Below are 15,566 nucleotides of genomic sequence, written 5' to 3' on the forward strand. Positions count from 1 at the left end.
AATCTCGCTTGCAACCTACTGTAAGTGGAACTGAAACTCTGGTCTTCATACATGAAAAATGAATGTTTTAAGCCATTATTTTGCCTCATCGCTAACTCCAACTACTTATTTTAAACAATGTAGGGGAAAAGTGCAAATATTGAAGGCTCTAGGCATATGTATAAAAAATGTAAAAAATCAAGTTGAGCCAATATTTACCACCAAACCTGTCACCTAAATAAAGTTGAAATTTTCCTCTTCATCTAGCACCACCTCCCACTCATACAGAAATCCATGGCAAAATTCCCCTCCACTTTAGTGATGTGGGATCAGGCTCCAAGAAAAAGACAGAGAACATAGATAGACATTGCACCATGCCCTGAAGGTCGGAGAATTTGGGTTCTTGCAAAGCATGAGAAGGGGGGAATGAATTCTGCAGTCAAGAATGTTTGTGAAAGCACCTTGCTATCTGGCCCCTCCTAAAAACATTCATGGTGTGAAAATCCAGCTACCACAATGACTCCCTACTTGCATAGGCTACCAATGCAACTTAGAACAGCCCTCCGTCTGCTCTAATCAGTTTAAGGGGAGCATCCCAGTGCAGGGAAATACAAAAGCCTCATTATTTTTACTCTGAAATAAATCAATCATTCTATATGAACTTTTCCCAGAAGGCTTTTGTGGTGCCTGGCCCTTTAACTTTGGGAAAGATGAGCAGCTGCTGCCCTTAGGTGCTCATTTTGCTTTTGCACTGCTGCCGGCTGCACCTCCTTCCCTTCCAGCTGGTGAGTTTACTTTGCTCCTGTTATAGTGTTCTTTTCTCACTAATTCTTCAGGAGCTGGCACATCCTAACAATCTCCACATTACTCTAACAAGCCAGAATATTTGTACTGTGTGGGGGGGGGGTTGCCACTTCACTATAGGCCAACAGCAATGCAGGAAGCAACTGGGGGGGGTGGAAAATTTTTCATTGTGTGATGTTCATCCATTTATGCAGCTGACTGATCCCTTTGAAATGATTTGCATAATCTGGCAGAGGTGGAAGGTATCTTGCAGACATGTAGAAGAGAATCCAAGTTAGTTTGCTATAAAGGTCTGTTCAGAATGATGTAGTATTCTTAAAGTAAAGCAAGAAATACCCAGCTCAAAAGTATGCATGCATAGTATCTTTCTTTCAATATAATCCTTGCTTATTTACATGACATTTACAGTATCCAGTCTTTCTGTTTTGAAGTTTGTGTCCATCAAACAAAATTAAATAGCCAATTAAAAAAAAAAAAAAAACCAAACAAACCACAGAGAGGTCCTTGAACTTGTTTGACCTTTAGATATTACATTTTTAAACTCAAAAACAGGACTTGAGAAGTTCACAGACATTGAGTTCGAAGATTTTGTAAAGTCGGAGGTTCTGTTATAGTTTGCTTCTTGTGAACTTTCCCCTTCATAGTTCTGCTCAAAACAATCTCTAAAGCTGTTAGTAAAGATAATACCTGAATATCTAACATGCAAAGATTCCATGTGGGTTGATGATAATAATACTTTGCTACTTACAAGCATACAAACACTTTTCATATGATGCAATGCAGCATTAAAGAGCTATCATCTTACCCTTTAACATCGCTCTTTTCCCTGCTCAAGTGATGTTCCACAGGCTTGCACTATGTTGGCAACACATCTGAAACTGAGAGTAGCAAATCAAGGAGATGGGAATAATAGAATTTTGTTTGGTTGTTTAAATATACCTGAAAGTTCCAGCTCCTTGCTTTGTCTTATATGTGTGTGTACAATTCTTTATATATATTATTTGCTACTTTTGTTTAATTTTTTTAAATATTAAAAGAGAGAAGAGAATTTAGCATTGCGCATTTCTGAATGCTAATAAAAAATTAGACACTTACAACCATGCAAATATATTTGTGGGTGAGGTAGAGGTGGTAAGATTCTTAATTATGTTTTCAATGGGGCTTCCCAAAACAGACTGTTCATGTTCAATCTCTCTCAAATATGTTTTTCTACTAGATGCTTAGGTGTTTGCTTTCACAAAGAGAGCTGATAAATTCTCAATCTTCCATTAGTTCCTGGCATGCATGGAAGACTATGGAATGTATCATCCACCCACAAAAAAACAAACTCTTCACAAAATAAAACTAAGGTCCCTAAGTTTCCTGTGATGGTGCTTTAAAAATAGGGTGATAGGTGCTCTAGAAATGATAGAGAGTAACTGGACTTTAGAAAGAGAGAATATTATTTTCATGCTTAACAAAGTAATGCACCTTGAGATTTATTTCTCATCTCTAATGCAGTTTTGACAGAATAACAGCACATGCTGTACCTGCTCTTTTGCCTTTATCATTTCCTGGGACATAGCATGAACATAGATTGATACAAAAATAAGTGGCAAAGCAGCCGTTAGAATTTAAATTTCACTGTTCCCTCTCTATAAAGTGGGCTTTGCGCAGCCACGCACTTTGGGAGAACTGTTTGCTGTAAAGAGGCATTCTACAAAGGACGTCAGTGGAGTTAGAGGTCAGAGACCACTAGTAGCCTTACTGAAGGGAGAAGCTGCAGATAAAATGAAGGAGCATTGCAATTCAATCCAGTAGAGACCGTGAGAGAGAGAGGCACAAACTTACAGTTTCAGTCTTCTGCTCTCTTGGCATCGTGCAGGACTGTGAATAAGGATAAGGAAATGGAAATAAGCACTCTATGCTGATTTCCGCACAGGGGAGAGGCTGGAATGCTGCTCATTAAGGGATCTCTTCAACTGCCTCCACCTGGGTATTTTTATGAAGAAAAATTGTTACATGCAGGAGAGAGCATTGTAATGTTATGAATTCCTAACAGCCTGTGGTGAGCTGAAAGGCAAAATGCCTGGTAGAAGAGAGAAGCCTAGAGTCCTTTTGCAGCAACAATATGGCAGCATTGGCAGAGAGACAAATAATAAGCTTATTGTAGATTTTATGGAGGTATAGATGAGAAACCTTCTCATCCCTCCTGCCCACCAAAAATAATAGTGTGGACAAATGTATCCATATTTCGTTGGTTAATAGGTCTAGAAATATATCCCTACTTTCAAAGATAAATGAACATTTTGTGTGTGTGTGTGTGTGTGTGTGTGTGAATCTTACTGTATTGTATAAACCGTTTTTTTATTGTTTTTGTTTTTTAAGGATACATCTATCAGTTCTTTGAGCTAATAGCAAAAATGGATGTGGAACTGTAGCATTTCAAAGTGCAGGGCCAAATCCTAGAACCTATGTGTGGGTTATGGATATGAGCTGTACAGAAGAGTGATCTACTGAGGATTTCAGATGTGGGGTGGAAATCCGTTTTTCCCCTTTGCTACCACCAGCTCCAATTTCCCCTCAATATCATGCCCTATGTGTGCTGGGGTGGAGCATACACAAGATCTACAAACCTTTTTCTAGGCTTCTAACAACCTTTCCCTGGTTTTGCAAACATGGGTTGAAATGAGAACCTAGGCCATGCAGAAACTTAGTAGTTTTGGCCTATCTGAAGAGGTTGCTCTTAGTAATTCTATAGGTTCAGATTGTTAAAAGTGTCAGTATCCACCATTGAGCATAATTCTGATTTAGGCACCTAAAAAAAAAAAGAAATGGCCAGACATCTATATTGCTCAGCAGCTCCCAATGTGGGACCTGTTGGGTTCTGAAGTTTTTGGAAAATTTGGCCCATAATATTCATTATGTCTCAGCTGTACTGAAAAATCTTGAAATAACTCTATTGTATAATATACTCTTGTAAGATCTAGTTCACTTTCTCTGAATTCCTGTTTGAGCAGACCTGTCCCATGGTGAAACAGAATCTAAATTAGGCCAAAAATCTCCCTAGGATTCTTAGCAGCCTTCCAGCAGTATGAGGCTGAATGTCTGTAAATTGCTTTGATGATGAAAAGTGACCTAGTATATAAGTATGAAGTACTTTTATTAATATTATAGTTAAATCTATAGAGACCACTCCTGCTTTCCTCACACAAATAATCCCACTGATTTCAATGAATTTTTTTGAGTGATTGAGGTAAGGAGGATTTGGCCCAGAGTGGTGGGAGGGAGGGCTGGTTGGTTGGTTTAGGTTTTTTTAGAATGTAATAAGTAGTTTTAAAGAAAAACGAGCATGTGATAAATGGATATGTGGAGTAATTCTTATGGAGATATTTTATTAAATAAGGATGGAGTTTAGCTTGTAGTCCTGGCTCCTTAAAGGTTGGGGAGATGACACAGTTCTCTACAATTAATTATTAATTTCTTTATTATTGATACAGTTCCATATAGATGTACATGGGGCTTTACAGACAGAGAAAAAAGATGCTAATCTAAAATCCTGTGCTTGGGATTGAAATCCAAGGCAGAGCCCATGCAGTTCCAGTTGCAGGACTGGAACCTAAGACGTAGGTTGAAAATAAAGTAGAAGGGGGTTATAGGAAAGAGGCACCTTTAACCATACAAATCACAGGATATGCTTTTGGTGGTTTCCATTTTTTCATTGTTTTGATACATTGTGGGTGAGATTTTCAAGAGGGCACAGCACTGGCCTGCCTCTGCTCCGATTGGCTTCTTTGGGAGCAGAACTGAGCCATGTTATGGGATGTATAGATGCTGTGCTGTCTTGACTGCTAAAGGGTTAATAGGAAAACTGGCTGTCAGCTCAGCTGTGGCTGATTGGTGGACTCACAACAGCTGAAGAGATAAAAGCAGAAGGGCTGGATGGCTGCCACAGAGACTGAGGAGACACAGAGAGTGGGAGTCTTTGGCTGGTGAGAAGCTGCCCAGGAAACCAGACTCTCTGAAGGAGAGGACTACAGGGTGTAATTTAGAGGAACAATCTGCAAGATTGCCATGGTAGGAAGTAAGGGTTATACAATGTTCCTGGCCTGGAATCCTGCAGAGTGGGTGGGTCAGGATTTCCCAACCAAGCCCAACAAGGAGGTTTATTAAGACCTTGAACAAGTGAGCCATGTTTGAGGGCAACAGAGACTGTGCGACCCTCACCTAGGCCACCAGCCTTCTGAAGTATTGGACTTGTTAACCCTGAGGGGAAAGGACTACCAGTGACCTATCCAGAGGGCTAAGGTCATAACAAGGAATCAGCAAACAGCTAAACAGAGGGCAACTAATCAAAGAAGGAGGGAAATTGAGGCAGAGACTGAGTTCATGTGATTTCACTATGGGGGGGGGCACTGAAGATTGAAGGTGGCTGTCAGCAGGTCAGCGCTGAACAATGAGCACTTTGGGAAGACTTATCCCATATCTCTAGTCTGAGGGGCAATGAAGCAGGAATGATGGAGCAGAGGTCAGCGTTGCAAGAGTAGCTGAAAAGATGTCTTGAGTGATTTGAAGGAATAAAGTTAAATATCATGGTGTGGCATGAGAAAAGGTACTGAGTGTTTTTTGAAAAAAATGACCAGAAAACAGCCTGGCATGTTGATCTGACAGAGCCTACGGTGTGAGTGGAAGAGTAATTGGAGATAATATTTTTTTATGTATGATAGAAGAGATGTAGGAAATAGAGGATGAAGTACCTGTGAAGGTGACTGGAAACCAGTGTAAGGGTTCAGGGATAAAGTCAGAGTGGTAGGCAAAGGAATCTATTTTTAACAGCAGAATGTCAGATCAATTGGAAGAGTGCAGACGAGATGATTGGAGAGGCCTGAAAGAAGGTGAGAGGTGATTTGGGCATGGACCAGAGGTTTAGGAGCAGCGATAAAGAAGAAGGATCCAGTTTTGGAGATATTCTTGAGGCCATAACAGCCTGTCTATGATTGGAAGAGAAAGAAAAGTCTAATATGACATCAAGGTTATGAATCTGTGTCTCTAGGAGGAAGGTGAAATTACTGATAGGGAACAAGAGAAGACGGTTTGGAGGCGGGAAGGGGAAGATAAGGAATTCCTTTTCTGCCTGGTTTTATTTGAATTGACCAGGAACAGATATTGGAAAGACATCTGGACATGCAGGACTGAATGTGTGGGGAGAAAGGTTAAATACATTAGATACACAAGCCCAAATTCAGAGTTGCCCTATTGCATCAGATGGATATATTTTACAGAGTCCTTACAGCTGCCTAACATAGGGATCCTCTTTTCCAGGTGCAGAGCTGCTTCTCTGGGGCATTCTAGAGCAAGCTAGAGGGCTGGCTGGAGGTGATGAGAGGAGCTATACTGGGGACTGGGGCATTACACCTCAGCAGTTCCCTAATTTGGCAAACTCCGTACAAGCTATGGCAACATAGAGCACAAGTCAAGGAAGCATTCAGGGCTTTCTTAGCCTGTGGGGAGAGGGGAAACAAACTAGCCCCTGGATTAAGCTGTCTCCACTCTTTCTGGGTCTGCATTGTAACTGATATAAGGATAAATTTGCCTCCTGATGCTTGGGCAGGGGGTGGAATGGGATGGGGACCAATAAAGGGAATGTAATGGAGAGTTGGTTGAGATAGGAGGTGTATCCACACAGGGAAACTCTAAAGATGTGATTGGAGAAGTAGGAGGAGAACTAGTCAAGCCCTGGGCCAGAGATGGAGGTGAGGGGGCTGAAGAGAAGGACGTGACTGACCATGTGACAGGAGAATGATAATGGAGCTGAGATCCTGGACTTGGTTATGGGAATCATTAGTAATCACAATGAGAGTGTGGCTAGTATATTGGTGAGGGCAGAAGTAAGATTGCAGAATGTCTAGGAAAGTATTGGAGGAGAGGAAACTGCTGGTGGTAGTAGCTAGTGGTATTGGAAAGGAAAGAATACTCAAGGGAGGAATTTTTTGGATAGGGTATAATGTAGCATGTTTAAAAGCAGAGGGAAAGAACCAGAAGAAACAGAGCATTTTATATTGAAAATGTGGGAGTTTTTAGTGGGAGTGAAAGAAAAGGACAGGAACCAGAGGAAAGAGCAAGGTAAAAGAGGAGGGTTTTTTTGGCATCCATTTTTGCCTGAAAGAAATAGATGAAGTACCATGCTGTACATATTAATTTATACTCCAGGGGCTACCTCTAAACAATAATATATTCATATGCTGATGCCACTCAAGACACAAAATCCTCCTTTTCTGTAGACTAAAAACAGTAATTCAATGTTTTTGCTGTATTTTCCTGACATTTTGGAATATATTGTAGATAATGAGTCATGACCAAGAAATTCTCAGAATGTTAAGACTATAAAAGTTTTAGATAGGCTGCTCTGCAGGAAACATTTTATTCTGCATTTGCTGTAACTATTTCTTGCTGTTGGTAAATTCCAAACTCTGTTTACAAAAAATGTCAAAATAATTAGGAACTGAGAGTGCAAAAAAATGAAAAAAAAAAAACAAAAAAACCCAAAACTTGTACTGCTGATTCTTAAGCTTTAGTTTTGAACATATGTTTTCAGTCATTATCACTGCAATTTTTTTTCCCTGAGATTATTTTTCTTAAAGCCAGGTCTGAAGTGTAAAGGGATTCCAAAATCAGCATCATAAAATGAACTTCTATCTTTAACAAGGCAACAAGAGTGGGTAACTGATTTGAGAAGAAGGTTTGTGTACTGGCTAGGAATTTAGCCTGGGACTCTAGTGACCTGTGTTCCATTCCTTTTTCTGCAGCAGACTTTGTGTGACCTTGGGCAAGTCAATTAGGGTGTGTCTACACAGCTTAAAAAACCCCATGGTACTGAGTTTCAGAGCCCAGATGTTTTATAGTTGTGGAGCTATACAATTGCAGTGTAAACTTTTGGGCTTGGCCTGAGCTCCGAATGTCTACGCTGCAACATAATAGCCCCAAGGCCTGCCTGTGAATCCGAGTCAGCTGACCTGAGCTCTGAGACTCAGTGCCACTGATTTTTTTAATGGTAGTGTAGACACACCTTTAGTGTCTCTGTGTCTCAGTTCCCCATCTGTAAAATGGGGCTATAGCCCTGCCCTGTCCCTCAGGGATTGTTGGGAGGGTAATTTCATTAAAGAGTGTGATGTGCTCAGACAGAATGGCAACGGGCCATATAAGTACCGTTCTGCTTAACACTGTAAGCAAACCTAACAAATCTACATAGGACCAATGAAATCAAAGGGTTTATTGAAGTTAAACACTTTTCTAGACCAGTGGAACAGCTTAAGCAGGAAAGATTGAGAGAGACCCACCCAAGGATATCCCATAGCGTGGTGGTTGGGGCAGTCTTCTAGGAATGTGGAGACACAGTAATCTGACCATCACTGAAGCAACCTATGCTGGATACATCAGTTCACTCAATGTCAAACCCTTATTCTGGAGCAAGCTCTCAGCGAAGCTAAACAATGGCCAAATGTTAATGTAATTGAAACTAATATCCTGGACCTCTGTAATCTGTATTCAGGCCAAGACACAGAACTGAAACCTCTCTAATGTTGCTTATGGATTATCCCCTGCTGTTAATTTATAGAGAGCAGCCATCCATTCCTGTCTTCCTGGACCCCTCTGAAGCATTCAGCACTGTTGACCATAAGATACTGCTATCCTGCCTGAGAGAGGTGGCAGGGTCCATGGTAATGCATTAGAATGGTTTATATCCTTCCTGGAGGGACATAACCAGTGAGTAGGGATGGGACACAACTAGACACCGCACTTGTGAACGCTCACAAGGATCAATCCCTCTCCATTCGTATTCAGCATCTATATGAAGCCAGTAGGTGAACTGGTTCTCAGAGTCTAAACTTCATTTCAACAGACTAAAATCCTTGTTTAAAGTAGTTTCTCTCCTAAAGCATTCTCCTAGTGTCATCAACCTACATGTCTGGGGTCCACCATTCTTGGATGCAAAACCCACTATCCTGTTTGCTCCCTCAGTGATGGATAGAGATGTGTCCTTTTGCCTTCCCTTTATATTGTCCCAAAGTCATTACCTATACCTATAGTTTTCTCTGTTCCTGGTGATTTAAGTTGACTTCACATCATCATGTTGGTATCGTATGCAAATGGGCTTCCAATAAGTTGACTTACAATGCTTCATTCATATCTTATCTTTTGTCTGGAAGAAACTTGTTTGTCAGCTCTGCCTAGGATACGGGATTTAAAACATATGTTTGGTACACATACACAGCTTCTAAAATAGCACCTGTACATACATCACACAATGATTGTGAGATCAGTGTGATCCTGGCCTTCATTTGAGATTTCAGATGACAGTCTTTATAGATAAATACTATGACAGCAATAAGTTAGGTGTAATGAGTTTGTAAGACCTAATAGGAGGAGGTGTTATAGAACAATGAAGTCTTTGCCAGTTAGAGAGCTCTTATGGTCGCAATCTTCAATCCAAATGTTTAACTAAATCAGAATACACATCACGTGTATTTAATAACAAATTAAGAGATTTTGTTTCTGCATAAATATTGATTTAGTGATGCAAAGCAGCTGTGAATGGTATTAAGCAATGTTTTGTTTTTGAGAAGGAATAATTGATGCAAGGTGGCTCTTTTCTTTACAATAATTTTATTTTCAGTAGAAATCTCTTTCATATGCCGTGAACTACTGTCAATCTTGTGATTATGGGATATTGCTGAAGGGTTTGTACAGTCTTCCATTAAAGTGTAAATTATATATTCCCTTAGTTTAAAAAAAAAAAATAGAACAGGGACTTTAGCTCATGGGTGTCCGATGATAGTTAAGTCATATTGTTCTCATTGACCGAACACTTGAATCCCTAGGGAGTCCAGATGCTCAATGAAAGAACAGTGCAATCTGTTGTAGGTCAAAAAATCAACAGGCTTCATTTCAGCTCTATACCTGCTTAACATTCTATTTAGCATCCCTTTCATGGTCTTCAGAACAATTGCACAGAATTTCGGCATTTCACTCCCATTAATTTTATTTTAAAAGGCTTGAACCTGGACTATTGAGTTTATCCCCCACCTTGTTACTGTCTTCTGTCTGGTGAAATAAAAGAGAAATAATTAAGTCTTGAATTTGTAAATATTATTGCATAAGCAAGTATAATGACTTAAAAGCAGTTGATTACTTTTGGTTTGATTTTGATATGAAACTTAGTTTTATAGGTTACTGAGTAGTATAATAAAGAACATTTGCATTTGTTCTTCTAGCACTTTGTCACTGTTTTTATTATAACTTATCCTGTCACCCAAGTAGCTGCCAAAAACTCTGATTAAATTGAAAAGGTGGAATACAGGCAAACTTATCAGATATCTTTATAAGATCCTGTTAACTGAAACGCCTATTTCCCTGAGCTAAATCCACATTTTAAAGTTTAATTATTATAATGCCAAGTGGTGTATTTCTTCTCAGTTTTGAGCTGAACCAAAGTTGAATGTACTGTCTGGAAAAAGCAGATATTATCCAATCATTATAAAATTGTGTCTAAGGAAAAAAAAAACAGTATTATAAGTGCAGGCAAATTCTTAATTAGAATAACTTGTATTTCTGTTAGGCCATAATTTAATGTCTGCCCAGTGAAATAATACCAAAATGATATTTATTTTAAATCTTTCAGTTTAATTAAATAGTATTCTATTGACTAAGAAAGCATTGAAATAATTTAAACACCATATTTGCATAGATTTGGCATTGGTGGGTAAGTGTCTTTGGTCCTTAGTAGTTAACCTATTCAGAAAATCTGTTTCAAACAAAAGTATAGGCAACGCATTCTCAAACATCCATAAACGTTACATTAAGCAAAGAGCAGCTTTCTTCTAGCTTTTGCATTGCTTTGACTTTTCTGTTCAGATAAAGTATAATAGACATCTAAATTTAAGGGCACTAATTTGTTGAAATATAAGAGGGGCAGGATTTACATTGTATGACTTAATACTTCTACACCTACTAATTCCATCCCACTGTTTGATTCCAATAGATGGTAGTTCCAAAGGTGGTGTGAAAACATGGTGGCATCCCTAAAAATACAATTATGAAAACATCTGTTCTTCCCAGCCGGTTGACTGGTACTTCCATGTTTGGTGGTTCTTTGAATAATAATTTGTCCACTTTAAATGCTGCCATTATTGTTGATATTAAATTACTTAATTACTCTGTATTGCTCAGTTAATGTGATGCAATTGAACATGATATGTTTCATTAAAAGATGGACGTGCCTATGGGATGGAGTTTGTAAATAAGAAACAACATCCTTCAGAGTAAAGTGACACTAAATACAGCATTATATAGCTGGCAATAATTTGCATCTATGAATTACCTTTTTATGCAGAATTATTGCTATTCTTACCAGTCATCTTTTGCCACATAGGAACAGGGTCTTATTTCAACTAATCATTGGGTATAATCTAAATTCAAATCTGTGATTTCATATAAAATTTATTATTTGACAGCATCTTGTGAATAAATGATTTTGGTCCTTTTCACCTTTGACACACAAACTGCTAAGCCATGTTAGGGGCAAAAAGAAGCTGTGTAACATTCTGCTGCATACTGCATTAGTAGGTGTTCTTAGAAAACGTATGTCTGCAACTAACATTTTAGGGCTTTGTATTGCCACTGTCAACTGTAGCATCTGAATACCTTCCACATAAAATAGATTGAACAATAATGATGTCCCTACTGGACTGTATGGTGTCTCTAACTCACTTTTTCTCAGGATATAGGAGGCTCTGCTTCCAATAGGGGTGTGTGTGTTTTAAGGTTGATGACTTTGTATTATGTTTAAACATCTTGTTTTAACATCTTGTTTTAAACAGAGCTGTTCTTGCTATATCCAGAAGCCTAAGGACTAATTTTTGGTGTGTTCTGTATTAATAACCCACCAAGAACTTTATTGTAGATGCACTGCATAAATTATTAAAAAATAAATGATTACCTTATCACAGATGTACTGCATATTGTGTAGTATGCATCCTTTGTGAGGTTGCTCTGAGAAATGATGTATGCTCTGCAGTGGAAATTAACGCTTCTGTTTCAGAAGCATATTGCATGGTAGCAGGATGTAATGCATATAGACTATGAGGAAGCCTTTTTCTAGATTGATAGTGACAAGGATTGGCATGGTAGACTTGCAACGTTGAAACCCCAGAGTACTAATTGTTATCCTTTGAATTGATAAGCAAGCAAGGTCAATGTAGTATTCTTTTGGTTTTGGGGAAACTGTCTTAAAGGTCATTTTTTCCTGCATTGTGTGTCAAGGCTTGAGAACTTGCCTTTCATGGTGGTTGTGACACCCAACTCAGCCAGCAATAAAAAGCATTGAAAATCTCTTCAGAGCACTTAGTATTAAATTAGAGTATACAAACTGTTTAGCTACAATCATAGGGCTCAATCCTGCAAGATTCTGAGCATGCCAGTCCAGCCAAGCACTTAAGCATATGTTTACTTCAACTTCAGCAAGACTACTCACTTGTTTAAAAGTTAATGGACTATTTCAGTTTGTCAGTGTATGTTCTTTCAGTGTATGCATTATGATAGTCTTTAATTACATGATATGTTGAAAAAAATTAGATTCCGCGTCTTGTTCAGTGACTGCGTAATTAGGTGTTAAATATTCTTTTATTCTCCTCATTCAGTGTGTCCCCCAAGGTCTGTTTTAACACCCACCATCCAAACCCTGCACCGAATACAACATTATTAACATCTTCCTGGGCATTAAGAGTACCATAATGGCTGATCGCTTCTAAACATGAATGAATTTATCTTCACAACACCCCATGTGAGATTAGATGTCCTCATTATTCCCTTTTTACAGCTGAGACACAGAAAGAGTTAAGGCCAAAATAGTCAGGTGTCCACTAATTTTAGGTGCCCAAATTGAGAGACACAAGACTTGATTTTTTGCAGAGTACTTATCATTTTTGTAAGCCATTAGATAATCAAATCAAGCTCCAGTCAACTTCACTTGCTATTATGAGTGCTTGGCGCTCCTGCAAATTTGATCCTATGTGTCTCACATAGGGCTCCCAGAAACAGGGGAGAACTCAGTCTGTGAAATATTTTATTTAAGTGACTTACCCTGCATCACATAATAACTATGGCAAAGGCAGGAATGAATAGACTCCAATTCTCCAGGTTAGAATCATAGAATATTAGAGTTGGAAGGGACCTCAGGAGGTCATCTAGTCCAACCCCTTGCTCAAAGCAGGACTAACCTCAGCTAAATCATCCCAGCCAAGGCTTTGTCAAGCCACAGCTTAAAAACCTCTAAAGATGGAGATTCCTCCCTAGGTAACCCATTCCAGTGCTACACCACCCTCCCAGTGAAAAACTTTTTCCTAATATCCAACCTAAACCTCCCCCACTGCAATTTGAGACCATTGCTCCTTGTTCTGTCATCTACTACCATTGACATTAAACATCCTTAACCATGAAACCCCTCCTTTCTCTTCATGTCCCCTGCCTCATTCACTACACACCTTTCTGCTTCTGCAACAAATGAGGCAGAGGAGCTACAAACAATAGCTTCATTCACCAAACATCCTTTAATCATTCCCAGAGCCAATCCTGTGCACTGAAAGAGGCAGGGGTCCTGTGGATAAAATAGTGTGCGTCAATGTAGTTAAAGATGGTATAATACATATGCAAAGAGGCTCAATTAAGGTTGCACAATCAACCTTAGTTCCAGCATTTCCCAACTTTTGAGAGCTAGATTTTGCAACCTTAATAGTGTTCTTTTAACATTAGGTTTGCTTAAATGTAATTTTTCTAGTTTAAAAAAATAAATTTTATAAAAATAAAAATTCCATCACATGGAACTGTATTGATCTGCAACTTGGGTCAGCAGCAAGATTTGGCCCTTTAGATCCGCAGTACAAAACACTTGTGCTAATAGAGTAATATGCTGTTATCCTCTGAGAACCAGCCAATAGAGGGGAAGGAGGTGCACACATCTCCGGTGGGTTTCACAGCTGTTTGCTGACAGTGGAGGAATGTAGGGTTCCATTCCAGGTTTGAAAGGGAGTATACCACAGTGGTTATACACCCTTCTACTCCTATCTATGGCCCCCACCAGCTCCTGTTCACAGCCCTTCTGCTGTCCCCCCCATCAGTTCCTTTCTCTCTCTCCTCTCCCACTAGCCGCAGTTCCCTGACACCTCTGCTTTCCTGTCAGCCCATATACCCCTCCTCCTTGCTGCCTGAGTGCCAGCAGCATGGGCACCAGAAAGTAAGTTTTCCTGCTGTCAGTTCCTGTGCCTGGCACCACATTGGCAGCTGGGAGGAGCAATTGTAGGAAAGTCATGCTCAGGCTCTGCAGTCCAAGGATGGAGTGTGCTCAGTGCAGTGCCAAACTTTAACGTGTCTATTGCACATGAATTAATTGAGATTTTTGCAGATTTACAATCTGGCCAAATTTTCACAGGCATGGCTAGAGGTGCATCTTGACATGAAGGTGAACTCTCCATGCCAGATTTCAAGTCCCTGATCCAAAATATGGAGATGCTACAGCTTCTCAACAAAATAAAATATATTTTTTTAACGTGGGTAAAACAATGTGCTTTTTCCCCTAATCTCATTCTTGAAATCAGCTGAACCATTTTATTATATGTTACCATAAGGGAATAAGTAACAGTCAGCATGGATTTGTCAGGAACAAATCATGTCAAACCAACCTGATAGCTTTCTTTGACAGGGTAACAAACCTTGTGGATGGGGGGAGGCGGTAGATGTAGTTTATCTTGACTTTAATAAGGCTTTTGATACAGTCCCACATGACCACCTCTTAAACAAACTAGGGAAATACAATCTAGATGAAGCTACTATAAAATGGTTGCAAAACTGGATGGAAAACCATTCCCAGAGAGTAGTTATCAATGGTTCACAGTCATGCTGGAAGGGCATAACGAGTGGGGTTCCTCAGTTCTGGGTCCGGTTCTGTTCAATATTTTCATCAATGATTTAGATAATGGCATAGAGAGTACACTTATTAAGTGGATGATACCAAGCTGAAAGGGGTTACAAGTGCTTTGGAGTATAGGATTATAATTCAGAATGATCTGGACAAATTGGAGAATTGGTCTGAGGTAAATAGGATGAAATTCATTTAGGACAAATGCAAAGTACATTTAGGAAGGAACAATCAGTTACCCACGTACAAAATGGGAAATGACTGCCTCAAGTGATCTGGGGGTCATAGTGGACCAGAAGCTAGCTATGAGTCAACAGTGTAATGCTGTTGCAAAAAAAGCGAACATGATTCTGGGATGTATTAGCAGGAGTGTTGTAAGTAAGACATGAGTAGTAATTCTTCCGCTCTACTCCGCACTGATTAGGCCTCAAGTGGAGTATTATGTCCTGTTCTGGGCGCCACATTTCAGGAAAGATGTGGACAAATTGGAGGAAGTCCAGAGAAGAGCAACAAAAATGATGACTTGTGAGGCCAGACTGATTGAGAGGGGACATGATAACAGCTGTCAAGTACATAAAAGGTTGTTATAAGGAGGAGGGAGAAAAATTGTTGTTCTTGGCCTCTGAGGACAGGACAAGAAGCAATGGGCTTAAACTGAAGCAAGGGAGGTTTAGGCTGAACATTAGGAAAAACTTCCTAACTGTCAGGGTGGTTAATCACTGGAATAAGGAAGTTGTGGAATCTCCATCATTGGAGATTTTTAAGAGTAGGTTAGACAAACACTTGTCAGAGATGGTCTAGATATTACTTAGTTCTGCCATGAGAGCTGGGGACT

General features: G+C 39.5%; 1 long non-coding RNA gene across 1 annotated transcript in view; it reads left to right on the plus strand.

Moving 5' to 3' along the window:
- Positions 1-664: 664 nt before the first annotated feature.
- LOC137146748 (uncharacterized) overlaps positions 665-15,566 on the plus strand; it is a 138,613-nt gene continuing 123,711 nt past the window's right edge. Inside the window, exon 1 of the long non-coding RNA XR_010918032.1 lies at positions 665-764. This is a non-coding gene — a long non-coding RNA (uncharacterized lncRNA). The remainder of the gene's footprint in view (positions 765-15,566) is intronic.

The sequence above is a fragment of the Emydura macquarii genome, unplaced genomic scaffold (assembly GCF_026122565.2).
Source record: "Emydura macquarii macquarii isolate MOO-44397 ecotype Brisbane River unplaced genomic scaffold, CSIRO-AGI_Emac_v2 contig_480, whole genome shotgun sequence".
In the NCBI taxonomy this organism is placed as follows: Eukaryota; Metazoa; Chordata; order Testudines; family Chelidae; genus Emydura; species Emydura macquarii.